Source organism: Bubalus bubalis, chromosome 14 (assembly GCF_019923935.1).
Source record: "Bubalus bubalis isolate 160015118507 breed Murrah chromosome 14, NDDB_SH_1, whole genome shotgun sequence".
NCBI classification, from domain to species: Eukaryota; Metazoa; Chordata; class Mammalia; order Artiodactyla; family Bovidae; genus Bubalus; species Bubalus bubalis.
Window position 1 is genome coordinate 62,229,997 of NC_059170.1, and position 27,722 is coordinate 62,257,718.

General features: G+C 39.1%; 1 protein-coding gene across 5 annotated transcripts in view; it reads right to left on the reverse strand.

Moving 5' to 3' along the window:
• Nucleotides 1-27,722, reverse strand: part of PLXDC2 (plexin domain containing 2) — a 427,345-nt gene that overhangs the window by 129,001 nt on the left and 270,622 nt on the right. The window lies entirely within an intron of this gene.

Genomic DNA, 27,722 nt, shown 5'->3' on the forward strand with positions numbered 1-27,722 from the left:
TGGGCCCTACTGAGTTCTCCTTACACTCCTAAGTTTTAAAAACATCATTTTAGAAATGATTAATAACTGAGTGGAGAGAAACCTTCCAGGCCTGCTGAGAGCAGGGAGGGAAGTGTAATCAGGTGTTGAATAAGAACCAGCCATGCAAAGTAAAGCATCCTTTATCTGAATAAATTTTTTCCAAATCTTCAAAAGCACTCATAGCTGTCTCTTGTCTTTAGTTATCTAGGGCATGTCCAGTTGTACAGAAAAAATATTTCATTTTTCTGGTCCTTCACATTTTAAGGTAATTTAGGTAACATATATTTACTGTTTTTTTTTAATTTTTTTTATTTTCAAGCTTGGTTGTAGCCACTTGAAAAGCTGATCACAAAATGTCTCTTTTACTCATTACGTGCTTCTAGTTTAAATAGAATTTATCTACCTGGTCATAAGATTTGTAGAAAAGTGGTTATTACTGAGCAAATGTGTAACTCAGTGATACTTCCACTTAAAAAGTCCAAATAAGAGAAGCAAATGTGTTTTGATTTTTGCATTTCAACAGTTACACACTTCTCCTGCTTTCATTACTAAGCCTAAAGTCAAGTTCTGAGCTCAGCTATAATTGACAGGTTTTCTCTTGCAACTGAAGGATCTACTTGGCTATTTCTGTAGGTGGTCTCTGCTGCTAAGTCACTTCAGTCGTGTTCGACTCTGTGCGACCCCATAGATGGCAGCCTACCAGGCTCCCCCATCCATGGGATTCTCCAGGCAAGAATACTGGAGTGGGTTGCCGTTTCCTTCTCCAGTGCAGGAAAGTGAAAAGTGAAAGTGAATTCTCTTAGTCAGGTCCAACTCTTCATGACCCCATGGACTAGCCTACCAGGCTTCCCTGTCCATGAGATTTCCCAAGCAAGAGTATTGGAGTGGGTTGCCATTGCCCTCTCTAGTCACTTGAATAATCTATAGTTCTAAATAGTACACCTCCTCAAGCCTTTGAGAATTCTATCACTGTAAGTCCTGAAATGAATAACCCCTACACAATAATTATATATTTACTAACCATGATTAAATATTTATTAACCACAAATATTATTGTGATAATTGTGAGATTAACCAATACCTATATGGTGCTACTTCACTTTAATCATGTTCTACTCTCTCTGACCCCACAGACTATAGCCTGTCAGTCTCCTCTGTCCATGGGATTTTCCAGGCCAGAATACTGGAGTAGGTTGCCATTTCCTTCTCCAAGGGATCTTTCTGACCCAGGGATTGAACCCACATCTCTTACATCTCTTGCATTGACAGGAGGGTTCTTTACCACTAGCGCCACCCAGGTACCCCTTTCCAATAAAGTCTTGTGCTTTGTCAGTACATGTGTCTTCCCGGACAATTAATTTTAGAATATTAAACAAGAGCCTGCTCTTGGATCCTGGAAGGGGTCCCCCCTCAGGTAATAGTTTCACTCAGAGGGTGGCACACACAGAAAGGGCCTGGAAGCTGCCCACATACACCCTTCCCCTTCCCTTTGCCTTATGCATCTCTTCCATTCAGGTGTTTCTGAGTTGTATCCTTTATAATAAACCAGTGTGAGTATGAGTGAAAGTTGCTTAGTTGTGTCTGACTCTGCAACCCCATGAACTGTAGCATGCCAGGCTCCTCTGTCCATGGAATTCTTCAGACAAGAATAGTGTAGTGGGTAGCTGTTTCCTTCTCCTGGAGATCTTCCCAACCCAGGGATGGAAACCAGGTACCCCGCATTGCAGGCAGATTTTTCGCCATCTGAGCCACCAGGGAAGCCCAAGAATACTACAGTGGGTAGCCTATTCCTTCTCCAGGGGATCTTCCCAACCCAGGAATCAACCAGGGTTTTCTGCATTTCAGGTGAATTCTTTACTGGCTGAGCTACCAGAGAAGCTCCAATACCTATATGCATGTGTGATAAGTTGCTTCAGTCATGTCCAACTCTTTGCAACACTATGGACTATAGCCTGCCAGGCTCCTCTGTCCATGGAGATTCTCCAGGCAAGAATACTGGAGTGGGTTGCCATGCCCTCTTCCATTTTGGGATTTGGGTGAGGCCATGTGGCTGTTACCATGGCAGGCTGTGATGTTGGAGCTCCAAGTCCGTGTCCTGACTGGGCCACCACCTGCCAGTGTAGCTTTGAGGGGTGTTTCACTTGAGCCTGTGACCTTCTTTAAGATGGGTGGGTGGCGCTTCTCTCCGGTCCCTGCATGAGGAAGGCGTGAAATGCATCCACAGCAGGCCTAGCAGTAACTCCTGGCCTTTGGCCTTTCTCTGGCTGTGTTGTAAATCCTAGCAGACAGGAGGAAGACTGTGTTCCTCAGAGTCACCTTGGGTCGGAGTGGAAACTCAGTGTTCACATCTGAAAACATCTTGCCACGGCCCCCAGGCAGTGGCACCGTTCTTCCTGCTGTGGGTCCTGCTCAGGCTCCCACCCATCGTCACCTGCCCCTGGGAGTTTTTCATAAGCCCTGCTATTGCTTTTAAAATCCTGCAGTCAGCTCACCTGTGTAGGAAACGATCCTGAAGTCCACCACCATGTTATCACTGTTGACGCCGTGACCTGTCTCACCCAGTATTTTTCTAAACTGCACATGTGCGTTTGTGTGTTTTACAAACCTGTTTGTCCAATTGTATGTATGTTTTCTATCCAGCTTTTTTCACTTACATGTGAACTTCTGTATCAATAAATATTTTTGAGAATGTAAAAAAAAAAAAAAAAAAAAATCCCTGGGATCCTGACCCAGGGATTAAACTCGTGTATCCTATGGCTCCTGCAGTGAAGGCAGATTCTTTATCACTGAGCTACCAGGGAAGACCCCAATACCAATATGGGCCTTACCAATTACATTATTTTTATATATTTTCTTCAATGTGTCCTTATAATAACTTTGAAAGGAATTACATTATTGATTTTGTTGTTGTTTAATCACCAAATTGTATCTGACTCTTTGTGACCCCATAGAATGTAGACCACCAGTCTCCTCTGTCCATGGGATTCTCTAGGTAGGAGTGGGTTGCAGTTCCTTCTCCAGGGGATCTCCCCCACCTGGGGATTGAATCTGCATTGCAGGTGGGTTCTCTACCTCTGAGACACCAGGGGTGTCCACATTATTAATATTAGTATTATTACTATTAGGCTTCCCAGGTGGCACTAGTGGTAATGAATCTACCTGCCAATGCAGGAGATGCAAGTTTCCATTTATTAAATGAAGCATGTAATGAAGCTGGATAATTTGCTTAAAGCCACATGGCTAGAATTGGTCTCCAAATTTTATGACCTCTTCACAACATACTTTAGAATTCATTACGTGTCTGTATCTAGACATTTTCCCTCACTGGATTTCATTCTTAAAGAGTTTGAGGAAGAAAAGACCTGTTGTCTCTGTGAAAGTTCCAACACCTCCACCTTAGAGCAGAGCGGCAGTCCTCTTAAGTCCTGCTACTTTTACTGTACTGTTTCAGCCTCTATTCTTTTAACTGCAAATTGTATAAATAGATTTAAATTAGATTAGTCTAGTGAAAGTGAAAGTCGATCAGTCATATCCAACTCTTTGCGACACCATGGACTCTTTACCAAATGAGCTAGGACGGATGCCCTCTATTACAGTCCCCCAAATGACTCTCAGATTGGTAGGTGAATGATATATGAGTAGAGAATTTATTTAATGGTGAAATCAAATTATTTCTAATAATTTTACTTAAGTTCTTTGACTTTAGCGACTCAAGTTCCTTGGCCTTTCTGTGCCTCAGATCTCTAATCCATTAAATGGAGGAATAATCATATCAATATCATTGGATTGTTATGATTGTTGAATGAGTTAATAAATAAAAAACACCCAAAGACAGTGTTTAAAACAAAAATGTGCAAGAAAAAACCAATCAATTAAATTCTCCCTAGAGGGGATGGGAGGGAGACCCAAGAGAGAGGGGATATATGTATACTTATAACATCCATTTCTGCTTTATTGACTATGCCAAAGCCTTTGACTGTGTGGATCACAATAAACTGTGGAAAATTCTTCAATAGATGGGAATACCAGACCACCTGACCTGCCTCTTGAGAAACCTGTATGCAGGTCAGGAAGCAACAGTTAGAACTGGACATGGAACAACAGACTGGTTCCAAATAGGAAAAGGAGTACGTCAATGCTGTATATTGTCACCCTGCTTATTTAACTTATATGCAGAGTACATCATGAGAAACCCTAGGCTGGAAGAAGCACAAGCTGGAATCAAGATTGCCAGGAGAAATATCAGTAACCTCAGATTTGCAGATGATACCACCCTTATGGCAGAAAGTGAAGAGGAACTAAAGAGCCTCTTGATGAAAGTGAAAGAGGAGAGTGAAAAAGTTGGCTTAAAGCTCAACATTCAGAAAACAAATATCATGGCATCTGGTCCCATCACTTCATGGGAAATAGATGGGGAAACAGTGGAAACAGTGTCAGACTTTATCTTTTTGGGCTCCAAAATCACTGCAGATGGTGATTGCAGCCATGAAATTAAAAGACGCTTAGTCCTTGGAAGGAAAGTTATGACCAACCTAGATAGCATATGGAAAAGCAGAGACATAACTTTATCAACAAAGGTCCGTCTAGTCAAGGCTATGGTTTTTCCAGTGGTCATGTATGGATGCGAGAGTTGGACTGTGAAGAAAGCCGAGTGCTGAAGAATTGATGTTTTTGAACTGTGGTGTTGGAGAAGACTCTTGAGAGTCCCTTGGACTCCAAGGAGATCCAACCAGTCCATCCTAAAGGAGATCAGCCCTGGGATTTCTTTGGAAGGAATGATGCTGAAGCTGAAACTCCAGTACTTTGGCCACCTCATGCGAAGAGTGGACTCATTGGAAAAGACTCTGATGCTGGGAGGGATTGGGGGCAGGAGGAAAAGGGGATGACAGAGGATGAGATGGCTGGATGGCATCACCGACTCGATGGACGTGAGTTTGAGTGAACTCCAGGAGATGGTGATGGACAGGGAGGCCTGGCGTGCTGTGATTCATGGGGTCGCAAAGAGTCAGACACAACTGAGCGACTGAACTGAACTGGTAGCTGATTCACATGCTATATGGCAGAAACCAACATAACATTGTAAAGCAATTATCCTCCAATTAAAAAATAAATTTAAATAAAATAAAATAAATTCTCTCTAATCTTCACCCTTGAAGACTTTTCTGCCTAATGCCTACTAGTCGATATATCTACAGTAGCACACTTATGTAAATTCAAAACTGTGCTTCAGGCTCAAATGGTATGATATATGTTTCCTTGCATTATTCCAGCTTGGGTTACGGTGTACCACTGGACCTAACTCCAAGACAACAGGTAATGAAAAAGCTTTAATGTCAGAAGTTCTGCTTTTGTGTAAATCTATATTTCCCTACATTCTAATGGAATAAGCACTTTGTAAAAATATCAACTTCCTATTGGTCGCCAATTGTTGTTTCATTTAATAGGAAGTGTCACAGTGATGAAGGAAGCCTGAAAAACGATCATCGCCTGTGAAACATTCTATAAAGCATTAATGTGTAAAGGGCTACCTAAAATAATTTACTTCATCATTCAATTGACATTTTTGACCCCAGAGGAAAAGCTGAAGCTGATGGGTATGCCTGTAGGGCATTGGACATTTACAGTTAAATGCTGCCTTTAGAGTACAAATGACAATGGGTATGCCACTGTTGCTACCTTTAGGAGATGTGTACTATGAATGCTACACATTCTTCAAACAGATCTGACGTGTATGACCTTTTATCCATGAAGACTTACAGAGTAGATTCCTCATACTGATTTTCCTTAAACTTATACATGACCTGTCCCATTTCTATTCATGAAGAATGAGTTGTTTAATAGGGTATTGTTTGTGGTTGTAGTTTTATCAGTTATGCCAAAGAATGCTCAAACTACCGCACAATTGCACTCATCTCACACGCTAGTAAAATAAGGCTCAAAATTCTCCAAGCCAGGCTTCAGCAATACATGAACTGTGAACTTCCAGATGTTCAAACTGGTTTTAGAAAAGGCAGAGGGTCCAGAGATCAAAAATGCCAACATCCTTTGGATCATCAAAAAAACAAGAGGGTTCCAGAAAACCATCTATTTCTGCTTTATTGACTATACCAAACCCTTTGGCTGTGTGGATTGCCACAAACTGTGGAAAATAAGAGATGGGAATACCAGATCACCTCACCTGCCTCTTGAGAAATCTGTATGCAGGTCAGGAAGCAACAGTTGGAACTGGACATGGAATAACAGACTGGTTCCAAATAGGAAAAGGAGTACGTCAAGGCTGTATATTGTCACCCTGCTTATTTAACGTATATGCAGAGTACATCATGAGAAACGCTGGGCTGGAGGAAGCACAAGCTGGAATCAAGATTGCTGGGAGAAATAACCTCTGATACACATTTGATACCACCCTTATGGCAGAAAGTGAAGAAGAACTAAAGAGCCTCTTGATGAAAGTGAAAGAGGAGAGTGAAAAAGTTGGTTTAAAGCTCAACATTCAGAAAACGAAGATCATGGCATCTGGTCCCATCACTTCATGGGAAATAGATGGGGAAACAGTGGAAACAGTGACAGACTTAAGCTCCAAGATCATTGCAGATGGTGACTGCAGCCATGAAATTAAAAGACGCTTACTCCTTGGCAGGAAAGTTATGACCGACCTAGATAGCATATTCAAAAGCAGAGACATTCCTTTGCCAAAAAAGGTCTGTCTAGTCAAGGCTATGGTTTTTCCAGTAGTCATGTATGGATGTGAGATTTGGACTATAAAGAAAGCTAACCACCGAAGAACTGATGCTTTTGAACTGTGGTGTTGGAGAAGACTCTTGAGAGTCCCTTGGTCTGCAAGGATCCAACCAGTCCATCCTAAAGGAAATCAGTTCTGAATATTCATTGGAAGGACTGATGTTAAAGCTGAAACTCCAATACTTTGGCCACCTGATGCAAAGAACTGATTCATTTGAAAAGACCTAATGCTGGGAAAGATTGAAGGCAGGAGGGGAAGGGCACGACAGAGGATGAGATGGTTGGATGGCATCACTGACTCAATGGACATGAGTTTGGGTAAACTCCGGGAGTTAGTGATGGACAGGGAGGCCTGGCGTGCTGTAGTCCATGGGATCACAAAGAGTAGGACATGACTGAGCAATTGAATTGAACTGGTGTTTGTGGTGGACAAATTGCTTGAAGCAAACAAATGAAATTTTTGCATAACTTAACTTGCATTTTGCACAAATGCCATTTTATGAATCATAATACGTTATCCCATGCTATATAAGCCAACCTCTTTCAGACAATACTTGCTTGTAATTCAGTCAGGGTTTTAAACAAAATCACATGTAGCAGCAACTGCTAATATGAAAATTAAGAGTTGTGGTAAGTTATCTGGTAAATGTCTGCCAGATGCAACTGTACAATGATGGGTTTCATGTGACTGGCTTCCTTGAGACAAAATTGTTCCTAGTAGATCATGCAGTTCACTCTGAGGATACTGCTATGTACATGCAACTTCATTAAAGGAAAAAAGAAAGAAGAAACATTTCTGAAACTCATGTGAACTTACTAACCACGGGTACCTAGGAAGCAAACTATACTCTTCTCAATCATCAAATACATTTCCTCTACAATTCCAACCACCTGTTGAGGTAAAATATGTCAATCATATTTTATATAATGAAAACTTATATATGTCAAACGGAGGAGGCAATGGCACCCCACTCCAGTACTCTTGCCTGGAAAATCCCATGGATGGAGGAGCCTGGTGGGCTGCAGTCCATGGGGTCACTGAGAGTCGGACATGACTGAGCGACTTCACTTTCACTTTTCACTTTCATGCATTGAAGAAGGAAATGGCAACCCACTCCAGTGTTCTTGCCTGGAGAATCCCAGGGACAGTGGATCCTGGTGGGCTGCCGTCTATGGGGTCGCACAGTTGGACACAACTGAAGTGACTTAGTAGCAGCGGCAGCATATATGTCAAAGTACATCAACTCTCATAGACTCCTTTATTCTATTGGCTTAAAGCCACATTGGGGATTACAAATTACAAGTTATCCTCTGGGGAAGAAAAACAACCAGTGACAACTTGGTTATTGGCTGCAAATTATATACATGAAATTACCAATATAAGCATTTATGTTGAGGATATGAAGTGCCTCTCTTCAACCCCAGAAGGGAAGAACAGGAGCTAGAATTGTATAGGTGAGTAAAAGAAGAGAAACAAAAACTTATAACTTCTTTTGTTTTTTCATGTTTTCCAAGCTGTATGATCCCAACTCATGTCAATACTTACTCTCATTGAGTTGCAATTTCTTCTGGAAATAAGACTAAAATTAACCCCCTTTTAAACAACATTGCTGTGTGCATTAGCTGGTGAAAAGGTTCTCTACAAATGTGGGTGCAATTTTACCACACAGAACATATACATCGAGCATTTCATTGCTCTGACATACTTTTAAAATCAGAGCTCTGGGGAGGCCCATCTGCCACTGCATCATTGATTCCTCTCCTCTTGAGCTCCTGATCACTGCGGTCCTGGTCAGGCTCGAACTTCGGTGATATTTCCACCCTCTTGAGACACGTGCCCTGTTTACAATCTCAGACTTGTGATTTTAATTCTGTTTTCTCAGATGTTTGGGTAGTTTGGTCCCTTAAGGTGACGACTGCTCAATGAGAGGGACAAAACAGCTATAACAAAAGAGCACTGACCCCAGTGTATATTCATACTGCACAATGTGCACTTTGTACTTTCAATAGGCCCTCCAATTTGAGCACTTTAAATGGAATGCTGAAAGAAAAACTCTATTTGGGAAAAGAAAGAAATTTATAACGTATTTGGCTTTGTTTTTATATACATATGTGTGTTTTGTGTGCATACACACCCCTGCTGCTGCTGCTGCTAAGTCATGTCAGTCGTGTCTGACTCTGTACGACCCCAGAGACGGCAGCCCACCAGGCTCCTCCATCCCTGGGATTCTCCAGGCAATAACACTGGAGTGGGTTGCCATTTCCTTCTCCAATACACACCCCTATATACACATATGTATATGCATACATAGGTATATATACATACGTGTATAGAGAGCATGTGCATGCACATCTTAGAGTACAGAGATTTTGTAAATCCATTCAAAACACATATTGAGTATCTCAAAATCTGAAGCACAATAAAAATCCAATCAGCTTATTTCTTCTAAAAGCATTTTAAATATGATTTTACCCATTTTGTTGATTCCTTTTGCACAGCCCTTCAATATCTTGATTAATACCAACTAGATTGGGTTTTTAAAAAGAGCATTTATTTTCACCGATATAATGTATTCTTACATAATATTTATCAACTCTATTTTGGGAAATACTGTAGTTACTGAGAGCAGTGAGAGATTAAAAGAAGCCCTAAGACCTTTGCACATTTATAATAATTCTAATAATTCTCTCCCAACTCTTTCCCTCACAGTACATGAAAAAATAAACAACCAAAAAAAATCAAGTTTGTTTATTCAAGGTCATCCCTTCCTAGTGTTGCCTCAGGGTAGAGTTTATGAGGATGTATATTCTTCCACCAGAGAGTTACTACACAGAGCTACTCATATTCATTCAGGATATGGTCAAGAGGCAGAAGAGAATAGAATTTGGTTAGAATTACTATATATCTCACAAATTAGATCCTAATTCAAATATTAGAGATTCTATTTCTCATAATTATTATGAAAAAATTGGATTGAATATATTTATTTTGATAAAAATGTCAATAAAACATTTTTCCTTGAACTTGAGAGTCATTACAAAGATTGCTTAGATTCTAACATGTTTAAGTACATATTCAAGCATTCATACACATTCAACTAGGGACATTTTGTGATGTTCAATGAATTTCTGTTTGCTTTTATATGTGCCCATGTATTTTTCTTCTTACTTTATTCATATCTTAGACAGAAAGAGAATCTAAACCATGAATCCTTAGATATCTGAAAATGTTACTTTCCTTCCTACTCTATTGCTGCTGCTGCTGCTAAGTCGCTTCAGTTGTGGCCGACTCTGTGCGACCCCAGAGACGGCAGCCCACCAGGCTCCCCTGTTCCTGGGATTCTCCAGGCAAGAACACTGGTTGCTGCTGCTGCTAAGTCACTTCAGTCGTGTCCGACTCTGTGCGACCCCAGAGACGGCAGCCCACCAGGCTCCCCCATCCCTGGGATTCTCCAGGCAAGAACACTGGAGTGGGTTGCCATTTCCTTCTCCAATGCATAAAAGTGAAAAGTGAAAGTGAAGTCACTCAGTCGTGTCAGACTCCTAGTGACCCCATGGACTGCAGCCTACCAGGCTCCTCCGTCCATGGGATTTACCAGGCAAGAGTACTGGAGTGGGTTGCCATTGGCTTCTCCATCCTACTCTATTAGGGATCTTATTTTTCCATTTCCTTCTCAACATTTTTACTTCAATTATATCTTAACATCTCATTATCCAACTGAAGGAAAGCAGTAGCAAATGTTATTCAAAAAAATGGCTCATTTACTTCTCATTTTACTGAACCTTTGACCAGAATAATACTGGAATCAGGCAGAAATGGATATAGGTATGTGGCGAACAAAAGGCAGTCAATAGAACCACAACTCCGGGACCACCCAGAGTGAATGAATAATGCTACACCTGCCCTTAGGTTAACTGGTACGAAAAGTAGAAAAAGACCTTCCACGTGCAGTGGCAACACTTTATTGCCTCCCAGGGAAAATGAAAGAGATTTGTATATATATATATATTTTCAACACCTTTACATTTACATCTGCCACAAAGGCTGGGGGAGCAAAGCTATCATCTTCTTGGGTTGAAAGAGGCACTTCTCAACGGGGACCTCAGGAAGGCATGGCCACTATTCTGTAATTGATAATCTGGTTCTCTAATATGTAGCTTTTGAGGCAGAGCAGCAAAAACCCATATCTTAAAATGTGCTTTTGTGTAACTGATTCAGACTGATCAGAACTGAAGGGATGGCTTTTCTTTTATTTCACTTTGATGTTTGCTAAGGCAGAGCATGAAAAGGTCCTCCATGCTGGGAAGAATTCTTTCCTGGACATCCATCTGCAGGTCCTGATCAATGTGTGAATGGAGCAGTCAAGGTGGCTGCTGGCGAATTTGGCCTCGATGACATAACCCAGTCATAAGAGCGCTTCTTATATACATGCCCAAATCTCAACAAAGCCAGGGAAAGCCTATATCCAATCAGACCCCAGTGCTAAAGTTATATGCCTTTAAATTTATTAAAATAAAAATGACTGATGTTTTAACCTTTCTACAAATCTGGGGTACAGGAGGCCTGGGGAAAAATAGGCAAGGTTTATTAGAATTCACTGTTCAGGCTTCAACATTGCCATTGTCAGAAACCCTGCCTGGGTACAAATGACTATCAGCTGTCTCCTTCCTATTTAAATCTCTCAGGAAGAATCTGGTGAACTATTGTGTACTACAGTGTGAATGGCATATGATCTTTACCATGGTATCCCCTCTCAGGAGTATTTAAATGTTATTTTGTTATTTGAGGAAGAGGACTCTCCTTAAGCTAAAAAAAAAAAAAAAAAGGTTCTCTCCTGTTTTTATTAACAAAGGGTTGAAATTACCCAAGTAGGCGTCTACTCACTGCTGACCTTTGGTAGGAGGGTCAGCACAGGTCTCCAAGTAAATTCATACCATCCTGCAAAACGAGGAAGGTAAAGTCACGTGAATGTGGGTCATCACCCCCTTCAGGTGACGACTGTCATCGTCTGTAGGCTCCACAATGCTGGAGATTTTTAAAGACTTGATACCACAGCACAGTTCATCTCAAGTGTTAGAGAGACATGCCGGTCCCTCTGGCTTATGGCTGCTACCCAATGGCTTTGAAAGTATACTAAACCTCCATTTCATTAGATAAAGCCATTTCAGAGAACCTTATATTGGAAGAGAAAGAGGTTTAAAAAATTTCATTGTGGATTTATCTCCTTCTTGTGCTATTCAGTTGCTCAATTGTGTCCGACTCTTTGTGACCCCATGGACTGTGGCCCACCAAGGTCCTCTGTCCATGGAATTCTCCAGGCAAGAATACTGGAGTGGGTAGTCATTCCCTTCACAAGGGGATCTTCCTGACCAAGGGATCAAATCAGGGTCTCCCGCATTGCAAGCAGATTCTTTATGGTCTGAGCCACCTGTGAAGCCCGTGGGCTACAGTCCATGGGGTTGAAAAGAGTTGAACATGACTGAGAGACTAACACTTTCACTTTCTCCTCCATATGTAACCTGGGCTTTGATACTCACAGCTCTCTGTGGGTGCCATGGATTTTATGCATTTTCACATGCTGCTTTTTCTGATTGAAATATGCTTTCCTCCTTTTGTGTCCTAGAAAATCCTATTCATTTTTCAAGCTTCAATTTAAATGTCTCCTCTTGTGCGAAGCCTTCTTTTATCCTCTCCAACCCCATAAGATCTGATTACACCCTTTGGAGTTCCAGCCCTATGCTCACCTGACTTCTATTACAGGTCTTACCACACTGAGTTACAATTGTTTATTTTCATATCCATCCCCTTGCCTCTCCTCTCATTTATCACCTGTTATAGACTCTAGAGGACGGAGACCGTGACTTGTTCATATTTGTGTCTCAACACAAGTTCTGACAGTCTTTCATGCCCACATCCATTTGCAGGTAATAGTTGAGTGTTTGGTATGTTGGAGAGATTACATTAGGCACTGAGGTTACGGTAGGAAGAGGACATTTTTTGGACTTTGCAGAGAATGGTGTGTGTGTGATGAGGTTGGAGAACAACAGCCAGGGGTCAGTTCTGGGAGGTTGTGCCAACCATGGCAAAGGTGTGGGGACTTTTTTTTTTTTTTAAGCCACACCGTGTGGTTTGCAGCATGTTAGTTCCACAACCAGGGATCAAACCTGGGCCCTCTACAGTGGAAGTACAGAGTCCTAACCACTGAATCACCAGGCAATTCCTTGACCTTTTTTCAAAGGCTGCAGGAGCACACTGAAGGGCTGAATCCAAGACTTAACACAACCAGATCTACTTTACTGGAAAAGCACTTTGATAAACACCACACTCAGAAGAGTGTTTATTTCCAGTGAAGAATACATGGAGAATGGTACATAGCAAAATTCAACTGTGTCCATTTTACCCCCTTCAGTCAGTATTGGGTATACACATGTTTTCTGTATTATTCATATTTTTTATATGGCTGAAAGTTTTTGTATGGAAGTTTTTTGATCACTGATTCAATTTTCTTACAAATTACAGATATGCTCAGATTTTCTGTTTCTTAAGGATTCAGTCTTGGTAGGTTTTATATTTCTAGAAGTTTACCTATTTCTTCCAGCTTATCCATTTGTTGGTGGATAATTTTTCACAGTAATCTCTTATGATCCTTTACATTTCTCTGATATAACTTGTATCCTCTTTCATTTCTGATTTGAGTCAATTCTCATTTTTCTTAGTCTAATGGTTTGTCATCTTTGCTAATCTTTTCAAAAACCAAGTCTTACTTTTAATGATTTTTCTATTGTTTTGCTGTTCTCTTTTTCATTTATTTCTTCTCTAATCTTTATTATTTCCTCCCTTCTGTTAACTTTGAGCTTAGTTTGTCCTTCTTCCTGTTTCCCGAGATGTGAAGTTAGGTTACTTGAAAACTTTCTTCTTTTTTTATAGCTATAAACTTCTCTCTTAGTACTTCTGCTAATCCCATAAACTTTGGTATGCTGTGGTTTTGTTTTGATTTGTTTCAATATATCATCTGGTTTCCTTTTGATTTCTTGTTTGACCCATTGGTTGTTCAAGGGTATGTTCTTTAATTTCCACATATTTGTGAATTTTCCAGTTTTCCTTCTGCTATTAATTTCTGATTTCATACCACTGTGGTTGGAAAATATGTTTGATATGATTTCAGTCTTTTAAAATATGTTAAGATTGTCTTATGGCCTAATATATGATCTATCCTGGAGAATGTTCCATGACTTGAGAAGAATGTGTGTTTTGCTGCAGATGAGTGGAATGTCATGTATGAAATGTGAGGTTCATTTGGCCTACAGTGTTATTTTGGCCTAAGCCTGCCATTTCCTAACTGATTTCTGTTTGGATGTTGTTTCCATTATTGAAAGCAGAGTATTGAAGTCTCAAACTATTACTGATAACTTCTCCTTGTAGTTTGCCAATGTTTGCTTTATATATTTAGGTGCTCTGATGTTGAGTGCACATATATTTGTAACTTATAGCTTCCTAATGAATTAACTCTTTTATCATAATACCATATATTTTGTCTTCTGTAACAGTTTTTGACATAAAGTCTATTTTATGTGATATAAGTATAGTTACTCTGTTCTCTTTTGGTGCCCATTTGCAAGAAATATGTTTTCCCAATCCTTCACTCGAAATCTGAATACGTTCTTAAATCTAAAGTGATGGCAGATAGTTGGATATATATACACACACACACACACACATGCATCCATTCAGCTATTCTAAGTCTTTTGATTGAGGAGTTTAATACAATTATATTTAAAGCAATTATTATAAAGAAGGACTTACTATTGTCATTTTGTCAATTGCTTTCTGCCTTGTAGTAGTTCTTTTGTCCATCTTTTATTCTCTTGCTATTTTACTTTGCATTTCATTGATAATTTAGTAATGGTATGCTTTGTTACCTCTCTCATGTATCTTTTACATGTGTTATTTTTCTGGTTACCATGGAGCTTACATAAAACATCTTATAATATTAACAGTCTCCTTTAAGCTGAGAACACTAATATTTGGTTATTCTTAACCAATTTTAAAATGGAGTAAATATGTGGCAATGACTACAGCATAATTTTTTATAATGTTTATTGACAAAGCAAACATTCCTCTTTGACATTTTTGGTTTAAGCTTTTGAACTAAACAAAACCAAATGTTAGTTTATAAATACATATATTTTGCTTGGAGAACATCTACAGTCCAAGTGAAATATATTTTTCCAAATCTCAAGACAAATGTTTTCAAAAAGTCTACCTCTGGATTAAAAGAATTACTTATCTTTCAAATTATAAAACATCATCACCAGAGCTGTTGGTGTAGATTAAAAAAAAATTAAAAAACAATTCAGTTTTTAAAGTAAAAACCAATTCGGTTATTTTAAGAAATTCCATTTTTTTTTAAGTGTTTAAGTAACCATAGCTGCTGGTGTAGATTTAAAAAACAATTCAGGAGTTATTTTAAAATGGTATGAAGAGTTTACCATCAAGATTAAAGTAAACAAGGTTATGTCAAAGTAATAGAAAATGATAGAAGAAATTTTAAGGCACTGTATTACTTAATTTACTGAGTAACTAAGGTTTACCAGTCTGTGACCCACACTAAACTGAATGTCCCTATGGAGCAGGGAATGCATCTGTTATTGTAACCCCTTCTGCCTACTGCTCTGTGTAGCAAGTAACGGGTTCTCAATAAATGTTGGCTGATTTCTATTGTGAAACTAAGCAGAAGGGAGAGTACTAAAGATATATTTTAGTTTAGTTTGGTAGAATTACATTCCTTTTTGAGGGAGTAGTGGTAGACGAGAAGCCCTGCGAGGAGCCAGAGGTGATTAGAAATAATTCAGGTGTGAGGTGACCTAACTGTTGGCAGTGAGAATGGAAAGGAAGAGATGGGTCAAACAGAGTCTATGAGGGGAAAAAACAGAGAAAAGATGATCAGAATGAAAAAAAAAAAAAAAACACTTTAACTTTAGAATGTAGAAAAAAAGTGGAGAGATGGACGAAATAGGGAGCAAGGTTTAGGAGGGGAGGTGATGATTATCCAAACCTGAAGTCCTCAGGGGTTGGCCACCTGGAAAAGCAGAGTGGAGATGGGACAAGAGGCTGCACATCACAGTGGTCAGTCTACAGAGGCCAGAGGACAGGGATGCTGGAGGCAGCCTTCCTGATGGAGGAGAGTGAGCATGGAAGGAGACAGAGGAGGCCAGGAAATGAGGGAATGAGCTGGGAAAGAGCATCACAGAAATCCAAAGAGGTGGTTGATTTCAAAAGAGGGTATGTCTACAATATAAATGCATTCAGTAAAAAAAAAATACAATAGAAAATTTCTGATTAGGGCATCCCTTGTTACTACTTATGATAAGAGAAAAAGGAAAGAGAACCTATTTACTGTAAAAGGTGATAATAAAACAGCTTTAAGTGGCATGGTCTACCTTTTAATGCCCTCCTTGAGCAGCAATGACTTCCCTGGTGGCTCAGACGGTAAAGTGTCTGTCTACGATGCGGGAGACCCGGGTTCAATCCCTGGGTTGGGAAGATCCCTTGGAGAAGGCAATGGCAATCCACTCCAGTACTATTGCCTGGAAAATCCCATGGACAGAGGAGCCTGGTGGGCTACAGTCCATGGGGTCCCAAAGAGTCAGACACGACCGAGCGACTTCACGTTCACGTTTGAGCAGCAATAAATGATCTATTCGGTTTTCTCCCCTGAATAGGCAATGGCAAGTCTTTTCCTTTCACTGTTTTTTTCCATTCCTTTCTTCACACTCTCTTCTCTTTTTCCCCTTTCCAGAAAGCCTTTCTCCCCAGTGAACTACTCCTGACAAAATCACACCTTCTTCTTCAGCTTTATCTTTTTCCTGAGCCATTTTCCATCCCTACCAGGCAGATGTTCTTGTATTCCTTTGAACTTTCCCATCATCTTTCAACTTTCCCATGACATGGAGAATATTTTTGGAACTTCTACATATTTTGTGTATTTCTTGTTTCTTTTGCTAGTCATATTAATTTCCCTTCGAAGATGGAAACAATCAGACTTAGCATTTACTACATCTCCATGAATGTTTGGAAAACTGTGCTTTACATATTTCATTTATTCCTCCATTTTTCAACTGGAGGGCTGACGCAGGCCAGATGTTATTTTTGGGGACGCATATAGCACTGAAAGATAAAGAGGGTTTTACCTTCTGGGAGCTTACTTTCTATGTTTTGGATGTACATTGACTAGTTAAATGTCTTTCTAATTCTAAAGATTTGTTACTTTAAGGATCACTTCTTAATTGTGGTGGTATTTTTAAAACATACCTATTCTCCACCGAGATAATCTTATAATTCTTTTCCATCTGAAAGGAGATATTACAAAGACCATTTTAAAATAGAAAATTACTGATTACAATTATCATTAAGAAGAGAAACCTTTAGACAAGGAGATGTTTTCTCAGACAAAATAATCAAACCAATCTAATTCTTTAGAGCTAAGCTTACAAACACTGGGGCAGAATACCCTAGAAGAAGAAAGATTTTGCTGTAATTAGTTTTTAATGTTTTTAGTGCATCACTGGAAACACAATTTAATATATCAAGCTAAGAGAGAAGCTGCTTTTCCAATCAAGGAATAATAGTATCTAATATGCTCAAGTTGCCAATTTGTATGGAAACATTTAAAACAACTACAAGCCAGTAATCCCCACTGGAGGCAGCAACATGGTATCTTAAAAAATAATGCATTATAAAAAATGATGACATATTGTGTCATTTCGACAATACCCCAAATTCACAGCTGTTGCTAAATACATCTTGGAAACAGGGTGATGAAAACATATCATAATATGAAGGTTAATTGGTATAAGCAGAAATTTGGGAAAATATGATATTTTATTTCAAAAAATTAAAAAAAATGTAAATATAAAACCTCCCTGAGTTATAGGTCAGCATTTCAAATCACAATAGTTGGAGTGCCTTCTCATTTTTTAAACCAGGCAATGTATTGTCCCACAATTAGAAAAAGTTCAAGTTTTTCATTTTCTCTTTCAGAAAAATGATCAAGATATTTGTTGATCTGATTTTTTTCATCCTTTATTTTATACATAAACAAATGAAACCTCTAATCCATATAACTTTTTCTTGATTGCATTACAAAATCTTTTTTAAAAATAAATTTTTTTCTTTTATTTAAATCCACTTTTGATCTAAACTTTGCATCTATTGCAAACTTGCTATCCATTGAATAATTCTAAAAAGACAAAATATGTTCTGGAGATCTACTCTATAACATAGGTCTTATAGTTGAAAATATACTTCAAATTTTATTAGGAGGGTAATCTCTTATCACAAGAGAAAAATCAATATAAAAATCAATCAATCAATCATATGAGAAGAAACTGTGGGAGGTAATGGATTTATTTATGGGCTTCTCAGGTGGTGCTAGTGGTAAAGAACCCATCTGCCAATGCAAGATGTGGGTTCAACCCCTGGTTTGGGAAGATCCCCCGGAGGAGGGCATGGCAACCCACTCCAGTATTCTTGGCTGGAGAATCCCACAGACAGAGGAACCTAGCAGGCTACAGTCCATAGGGTCGCAATGAATCGTACATGACTAAAGCGACTTAGCATAAACACATGAATTTATTTATAGATTTGATTGTGGTGATGGTTACATGGGTGAATATTTATCTTCAAACTCATAAAGTTGTATACATTAAATATTTACAGGCTTTTGTATGTCCATAGTACCTCAATAAGGTGACTTTAAAATAACAATATAAAATAAGAAATTTTTAAAAACTATGGCAAATCATATATTGGGTTGGCCAAAAACGGGCCAATCCAATACTTGGAAAATTCAAAAGGCAAAAAAATTAGAAGATTGGGGATGAATGGGGATTTGGAACAATAGCAAATGACATAACCTCTATCAGAAAGAGATGATAATGACATCTCCTTCAGTTTAAATATTCATAATAGCCCCTATCCATCCTTTTCAAATACTGGTGAACTGGCATCAGTCGTTTTTTGCATCCATAGGATTTTACCTAACCTACCATGCACGGAACTTCTAATTGCCACTAACATCTTTCTCTTTTCTCTCACGTAACATGTATTTAATATCTACTGTGCACAAGACATTGGAGAAAGGATAGGAGAAACTTAAGACTGCTATCGTATCTGTTCTCTGTGCCTTGATTTTTTTTCCCTTAATGCTTTATTAGTTCAGCTTAGAATATTATTTTTGAAAAATTTTAGAATGCCTTAGAGTTTTCAATCTAATGTACATTTCCGAGAGGGATTTTTGGTATGTGGTAATCTATGTTTATTTGAGCAGAATATGCTGGTTTTTAAATATCTGCCTATCGCTCAGCCCTACAGACACAACTTGAGAAACATCACAGTAGAGTGAAAAGGGCAGAGCAGGAAGGTCCAGGAAGAGTCACTGCTAATGTTGACCTGCTGACCTGCTGTATTGACTCATTTTCCATTCAGGGGTTACTGGTAACAAGACATCATCTGTCTTTTTTGAGAAAGATCGACTAGAGCTTCTTGTTTAACAATCAGCTTTTGTCCTCAGAGATTTGTCTGTTCCCTCAATTATGCCCTCCCCTTGATTATGATACAAGATTCTGAATTAAATTTCTTGAGCAAATAGATGAAGAAAATGGAAGATGAAACTTTTCTTCAGGGAATTGCTAAAGATGTATTGAAGATTTATTTCAAATATTTCAAAGTCTGAGTAAGATACATAAGCAGAGAACAGGAATCCAGGAAGTCTGATAGAGAGAACGGCAATGTATTTAACTTGTACCTGGAACCATACATAAAACCTAGGACAAAGATTAATCTAAAAGAATTATTTAAAGATAACTTCCTTAGGAGTAATATTCTAGATTAATTTGTTGACTTTTCCTCCTTTTGTTTATATTGCCTCTTGAAGTTGTTTTCTTTTAGATAAATATGCACATCCTTACCGCTAAGAGGTACATACTTTTAAATAATTTTCATTCTAAGGATATGAATCCAAACACTGAAGCTAAAATACCATAAACTGAATAAACTCTAACGTTAAAAACACCCAAAACTGAATAAATCTTTCTCTGCCTTGGCATCTGTTCATCAGGAAGACTTTTGAAAGTCACCTTTGCATAATAACTCTCCCGGAACAGTTTCAGAACCTTGAGTGACAGTAAAGCAAGACCACTGCAAATCACTATGCTGAGGACACTGAATCATAAAGGTAGATTTAATCTTATAATTCATTAGAATAAAAAAACCCAGAAGTTTACTTGTCACATGTTAGAAGCTTATTTCTGCTTTTATGTTTGCCCAAGCTCTTCTATTCTTCAGTTTTCCATCCATCATATACTTTCCCTTCAGAAATCTCAAAATTAATCTCTTCTGGAAGAACATAATTCATTATTCAACCTTCAAAAAGCATTTATGGAGGCACTAAGTATACAATGGTAAACAGCAAAGGCATGGCTTCTAGCCTGGCAAATCTATTTATTGGCGAAAAATATCTAAACAAATAGCCAGAAACATTAACATATACGATGGGACGGTGACAAATGCCATGCTAGGAAGAAAATATACTGTATGCAGCATAAAGTTGACATTATACATTATGTAGTATATGGAATATAGCATGTATAATAGAGTCAATAGCATACAGCATGTAGCACACAGTGTGTGGTATATAGAATTTATTTAGCATAGTATATAGTGGACAGTTAGGTGAGTGCCCTGAAAGGCTGAACTGAAGGATGCTTAGGAATTAATAACCATGCATTGGTGAGGGAGCATTCCAGAAGAGGAAAAAAGCATGAATGGCCTTGACATGGTAAGGAGCATGGTTCCTTTGAAGACTGAAAGGAGGTTAGCATTGCTGAGCCACAGCCAACGTGAAGGAAAGAATACCTCCAAATTAAACTCCCAAGTTGTCATTCTACCTCCATCCAAACACTACCCACTCCTTGCCCGCCTCCCCCCACCCCCCCTCCCCCGACACACACACACACACACAGTCTGCGTGACCCAGCAAGGAGCTTGGTTGGGGATGGAGAAGAGTCACTCATCTCAAAGGATCATCTGGAAGGACATCGTTGAGCAAATTCTAGCATGGTGGCCACAGAGAAGGGATGCTAGCATAGGTATTCTCTTTACTACCATCCACAGATACTGGAACACATTAGGGAGTGCTGTGGGGGAGGAGGCGAGGAATGGAGGTGAGAATTTGAGTGAGTAGAGGAGCAGAGTCCTCTCTCACCTCCTTCTTGCTCACCTCCCTTTCCCTGCCTGCCACACACACCACCCCACCCCGCCCACCCCGACCTCAACCGCAAGTCTTTTCTGCAGTTAGCAAGCTCTTAGTCTCAACAAAACCAGAGATATATTTGGAAGGATGGGGGCAGAATGAGATGCGTCTAGTTCAGAGCAGGGATAACACGGCCTACAAGGAGAGAGCAAGCTCTGCCACAGAAGGCGAGAGAAAACCCACGTGTTAACAAAGAAGACTGGCATCTAAGACCTTTGTGTCCACTGATGCATTCAAACCAAGAACAGTAGATATGGGACCTAGTTGCTAGCAGTGAAGATTTGGTAATTTCATTATGAAAACAATATATTCACACAGAAAACAGTTAAAATAACATAATATATGAAAAAGAGTACCATCACACACTGGAGATTGTCTCAGTGGAATTTCAACATGTAGCTGGATTTGATCCAGGAAAAATTCATATAGAAAATAAAAATCAAGGCAAGATACAAAGAATAGGAAGGCTGTGGAGTTTTAAAAAATTATTTTTAACAGTTTTATAAAGCATCAAAGGACTGCTGCTGAAGCTGAAGCTCCAATACTTTGGCCCCTGATGTGAAGAGCCGACTCATTCATAAAGACTCTGATACTGGGAAAGATTGTAGTCAAAAGGAGAAGGGAGCAGCAGAGGGTGAGATGGTTAGATAGCATTAATGACTCAATGGACATGAATTTGAGCAAACTCCAGGAGATAGTGAAAGACAGAGGAGCCTGCTGTGAAGTCTGTGGGTTCACAAAAAGTTGGACACAACTTAGTGACTAAACAACCAGGCATTATGTTAAAACGTTGAAATGTAGTTCCATATAAAACATATTGAAAACCAAAATTATACAAAGTAAAATAAAAATCAAATTTGCTTCTGCTACCCAGAGATAATTACTGTCGTTAACATTCTCAGTTTTTTTACATCCTCTCTCCCTCAACAATCTTTTTACATTTCCCTAGACAATCCATTCTCTCAATATAAAAGTGACTACTGAATATTTTGTCCTCTCCTCATATCTCCCACACACTTCTCAGACTGCCTCACTTCCAGCTGATGATCTTATTTTTTATCTCACAGAGGATGCAGAAGCCATGGGAAGAACTGTCTCCCATCCAAGACTGACTCGTCCCACTGGCTATCTTTCCAACACCCTTCTACTCTGGAGGACTCTGCTCCTCCAATTGTATCTTCTAAAAGATATGGCTTCCTAGTTTCCCAAACACCCCCCGCCCCCTGCCCCCCAACACACATCTCCTCTGGCTTCACCCTGAAGCCACACCTATCAGGTTTCTCTTCCCAGGACTCCTTCCAGACTATTCTTATCAAGGTGAGCAGTGGTCCCCCACTGCCCATCCAGTGCTCAGCAGAGCCACATTAAGACCTTCAAGGGGACTTTTTTCCATAAAAAGTACCTAAAAAGGTATTTAAGAATATTAAAATTATAATTTATGTGTATTGTTATAAAAAATATAATATAGGCTGGATTTATTATTATATTTATTGTTATTATATTCATATCTTCTTTTTGAGGCTTCCCAGGTGGCACCCATGGTAAAGAACCTGTCTGCCAATGCAGGAGACATAAGAGATGCAGGTTTGATTCCTGAGTCGGGAACCCACTCCAGTAGTCTTGTCCGGAGAATCCCATGGACAGAGGAGCCTGGTGGGCTATGGTCCACGGGGTAGCAAAGAGTTGGACACGACTGAAGCGACTTAGCACACGTGCAGGCAGTGGAAAATCTGGCTGTGACGGTGACTTTTAAGTCCTCATCTTACTCAGACTCTCAGGAGAATTCCACATAATCGATTATCCTCTTCTTGAAAGCTATTCTCAAACGTCTTCAACGACACTACAATCTTGCTTTTCTTTTTTACGTTGCTAGTTTCTGAGAGCCATCCACTTGTCCACTATGCCTTGTAAGAGTGTTGTGAGTAGATCAGCATTATCCCACCCTCTGAGATCTTTAAACATAGAATATTATCTGCATAGTCCATTTTCAGAAGTCATGGTGTCCCCAAGCCAGATGCCATTAATTATTTTATCTTTAATCATACTTTTTCTTCATCACTTTTTTTCATCACTACGTGGAGAAAAATTTTTGAAATAGATGACTGGCAGCCACTGGCCAATGAAAGCCTTGACATCTTAATGATAACAAATTCAAACTGAATTACTAACCTAGAAAGTGAGGACAACGTAATATGATATGGTGATTATCTTGTAACTGCCAATATTGCTCACAATTAGTTTCTTAGACTTTTTTCTTTTAACTTGTGTGGATATGACTTAAACTGCTGCTGCTGCTAAGTCGCTTCAGTTGTGTCTGACTCTGTGCAACCCCATAGACGGCAGCCCACCAGGCTCCCCTGTCCCTGGGATTCTCCAGGCAAGAACACTGGAGTGGGTTGCCATTTCCTTCTCCAATGCATGAAAGTGAAAAGTGAAAGGGAAGTCGCTCAGTCTTGTCCAACTCTTCATGACCCCATGGACTACAGCCTACCAGGCTCCTCCGCCCATGACTTAAACTGCTAATACCTAATATGCAATTTTTATCTCAGTTTAGATGAGTGCCCAGCAAAAACTGTGTTTTAGTGATGAATATTTTTAAAATCAACTGATTGAACCACAAACCAAAATGTAAAATGCACCAAAAAAATTGGCAAAATTATTTAAATGACCAAAGACTGCCCTTTCTGTCCTGTCACTTTTGTATCTCAAAGGAGATCAAACCAGTCAATCCTAAAGGAAATCAGTCCTGAATATTCACTGGAAGGACTGATGCTGAAGCTGAAGCTCCAATACTTTGGCCACCTGCTGCAAAGAACTGACTCACTGAAAAAGACCCTGATGCTGGGCAAGACTGAAGACAGGAGGAGAAAGGGATGACAGAGGATGAGATGGTTGGATGGCATCACCGACTCAATGGACATGAGTTTGAGCAAGCTCCAGGAGTTGGTGATGAACAGGGAAGCCTGGTATGCTGCAGTCCATGGGGTCGCAAAAAGTTGGACACGACTGACTGAGTGAGTTTCACTCATTCATTTACTTAGGGGGAGGAGAGAATAGCAACAGGAATGACATCACCTGATCGACGGAGTTACAGTCAATTCTCAATTACATTGAGTGCCTTCTGAACTACACAACATGTCTGCACTTGGGTGATACGTCCACCACGTTTACTGTACTTCCACCCTTCACCTTGGAGGAAGAAGTTATTTATGTCACATCACCTCCATGTTATGGATTTTCTGTTTTGCTGCTATGGAAACCTATTTTCTTTTTCTTTTCCTATCACACCTCTGCCCATATCTATATGGAATTAAAAATGGAAACATAAGATGCATTACAAATTTATGAAAATGAAATCACAAAGTCCTACATACAGACTAAGCAACTGGTAACTTGGTCTCAATGAGAAAGAACAGGATTAGAGTTTCTGTACATGAATCATGGTTTTAACCAGAAACTCTTTAACACTTTCCCTCACCACTTCTTATGGTTTTCCACAGCTAGGAATACTTCCGTGGAGAGTCAGCATTTGCTAGAATGACATTCTTTTACTCACTGTGCCCTTACCGTGTATTTATCTCCAGCAACAAGATAGAAACAAAGTTTGTTTTCTAGAAGCTAGTCTCTCAGTTTCCTCCTTTAAATTCTGAGATAGAATAAGTTGTTAGACTCATACTTTCCATGAATTCCTTTTCTGCATATGAGAAATGTTTTGTTTCCCTTGGGCACCAATATTATATATTGATTTTATATTTTAAGTTTTGTTAAATCACAATTATGCTGTATTACCTCTTACATAAAGCTGTTTTACATAAAAGTTATTTAGAGAATGTATTACTAAAAGAAAATAGCAAAACAAATACAATTTCTATCAAATATAATTAAGAGAAGCTCCTTAGAAACATAATCATTTACTCAGTCAACCCGAACTAGATTTTATCCTCCTGGAACTTTCTGTTAGATTTCTCAATGGGGAGAGGGAATACTGTGAAAACAAGGAAAATTTTCTTATGGCTCAGAGATCCTCACTTAACCTAGTGCTTTTTCCTTTTTGCTGTTCATGTTCATTTTACATTTTATTGCTAAACCAAGAAACACTAAACAACAACTATGAAAAGCAACTCTTGAAACATTCATTCGAGTGTCTGTGGGAAAAGTGGGTTGCCATTTCCTTCTCCAGAGGATCTTCCCGACCCAGGGATTGAACCTGGGTCTCCCACGTTGTAGACAGATGCTTTACCATCTGAGCCACCAGGGAAGTTTGGGAAATAGACTGGAAAGGGAAGTACTTAAAATATTCAATTCTTAATTTTTAAATAAAAGTTCAGTAAAGATTATTTAATTATGGTTTATCAAAATGATGGATCACCATGGAGATATTGATTTTTCAAATTAGTATTTACTGACATGAGAACATGGTCATAACATAATTAGATCAAAAAGAACACTCTGAAAGATCCCTTTTGTATGGCTGGAAGAATATACTACAAAATGTTAACAGTGATAATTCCTGTGTGCTGATGTTAATAGTAATTTCTTTTTCTATTTTTGTGCTCCTCAGTATTTTTGAAATATTTCAGTATATATCAGTCAGGAATGCTTTTGGTTGCAGTAACTGAAAGTCTGACTAAGTGGCTTCAACAAATATCAGTTTAATTAATTAATTAAATATTCTTATATATCAAGAAGTTTGGAACAGGAAGTTGTTGGCATTGCTTCAGCTGCTTAATAATGACCTTCTTTCAATTCTCCCATCTTTGGTTTTGTTACTTTTTTCCCCCTTAAGGGCTTTTTTGCCTCATGATCACAAATTGTTACCTTAGTAACAGGTAATCATATCTGATTTCAAGGTAGAAAATGGGACCAGAAATAGCGTTAGTCATGCCTGTTCCATTTAGGTTCTTTACTGAAGCCCCTTTCTGAAAACTAACACCCAGACTCATTTTCTTTTCTGTTTTTTTTTTTTTTTTTCCACATTCCAGAACTGGATTACAGGAGCATCCCCAGCTGCACAGCATGGAGAGACTGACTGCCAGAAGTGGTTTAGATTCATTGTGAGTCAATGACAATATCTTATAGGAATACTGAACCTTGAACAAAATCAGGATTCCATTAGGAAGGAAGAAAGTGGGAATGTGTATTTAACAGTGTCTTAGACTAAAACATCCACCACCCCACCATCACCTGCAAAGATATTCACATCCTAACCCCTGGAACATTTGAATGTTATATAATTCGGCAAAAAAAGATCTCTGCCCATCCTTGGGTGTTAAGGATCATCCTGGATTATCTGGATGGACAATGCAATCACACGTATCCTTGAAACAGGAGGCACAAGGAGATTAGACATGAGTGTGTATGTGCACACACACACTAACAAATACACAGGAGAATACGATGTGAGGATAGAGCAGAGAGAAAGTAGAAGACACTGGCCTTGAAGAGATTCAGACTGGAAGAGGCAAGTGACACACTCCCCTCCAGAGCCTACAGAGGCAGTGTGACCCTGCCAACCCTGATGTCAGCCTAATGATACTCGCTTTGGACTTCTGGCCTCCAGAACTGAATACATTCTGGTTGTTTTAAGCCATCTAGTTTATGGAAATTTGTTACAGATATCAAAAGTAACTAATACAGATGAAAAACTGACATGTTATGTCTGCCACATAGACTATATATATATATATAGAGAGAGAGAGAGAGAGAGAGAGAGAAAGAGACAGAGACAGAGAGAAACAGACAGACCAAGTAATATAATACACTATTACTTTCCAAATCATGTATTATTACTTTAGAAGAATATTATTTTTAAAATGAAATAATTTGTAAAACAGAGAATTAATTCTTCCCATATTTCCATCGCAAGGAAATAATGTCTTTTCATCAAGGTGCTGCCCTCAAATTTAAACAAATCTTTATATGATCCACTGGCACCTATAACCAATTTCACTGACTTCTGTAGAAATTGCATGGCCATTTTCAAAACTGGATTTGGCTACAAAGGCTAAATTTTTTTTCCATTCAATTATAAATTTAAGTTTGGAAAAAGAAATGTATGAGTAAAAACAAATAGATTCATGATAAATCTAAAAGTTATCACTGGAACAAGTTTTTAAGGAAGAAATTAAGGAAATGGGAAAAGAGCACTGCCTCACACTTTTCCTACAGAAACACAGTTAAAATAGTAAGAATATCTGTAATCTGCCATGGAAAATAAGTGAAGGATGACAGAATATTGGTATTCACTTCAAAGCTAGTTATTAAATTTTTCCCTTTTCCTCTCCAGAACTCAACAGGACTCGGGCTATTTTCAGACTGCGATCTCTCTTTCATCAAAGTCAGCACTAGCTGTGAAGACCACCTGCTCCACGTAATTACCTTAAACACACTCTCAGAGTCTCCTGATTCAAATGACCTATTTCTTGGTGAAATAAGATGTTTCTTAACTTGGGCTGTGTGAAGTACGCTCTCAACTCTAAATTACTTATTCACGGGAGACAAATGCCCTGGGATCAATTCAAGGTACTGATTTCTCCCCGTGGGCTCATTGGAACTATATTCCCAAAGCACAACAAGAAGCCAATCTGCAGATTACCGGATAGAAATAACCACACAGGCTGAAGACCAGCCGCAAGGAAAACCTGCAGA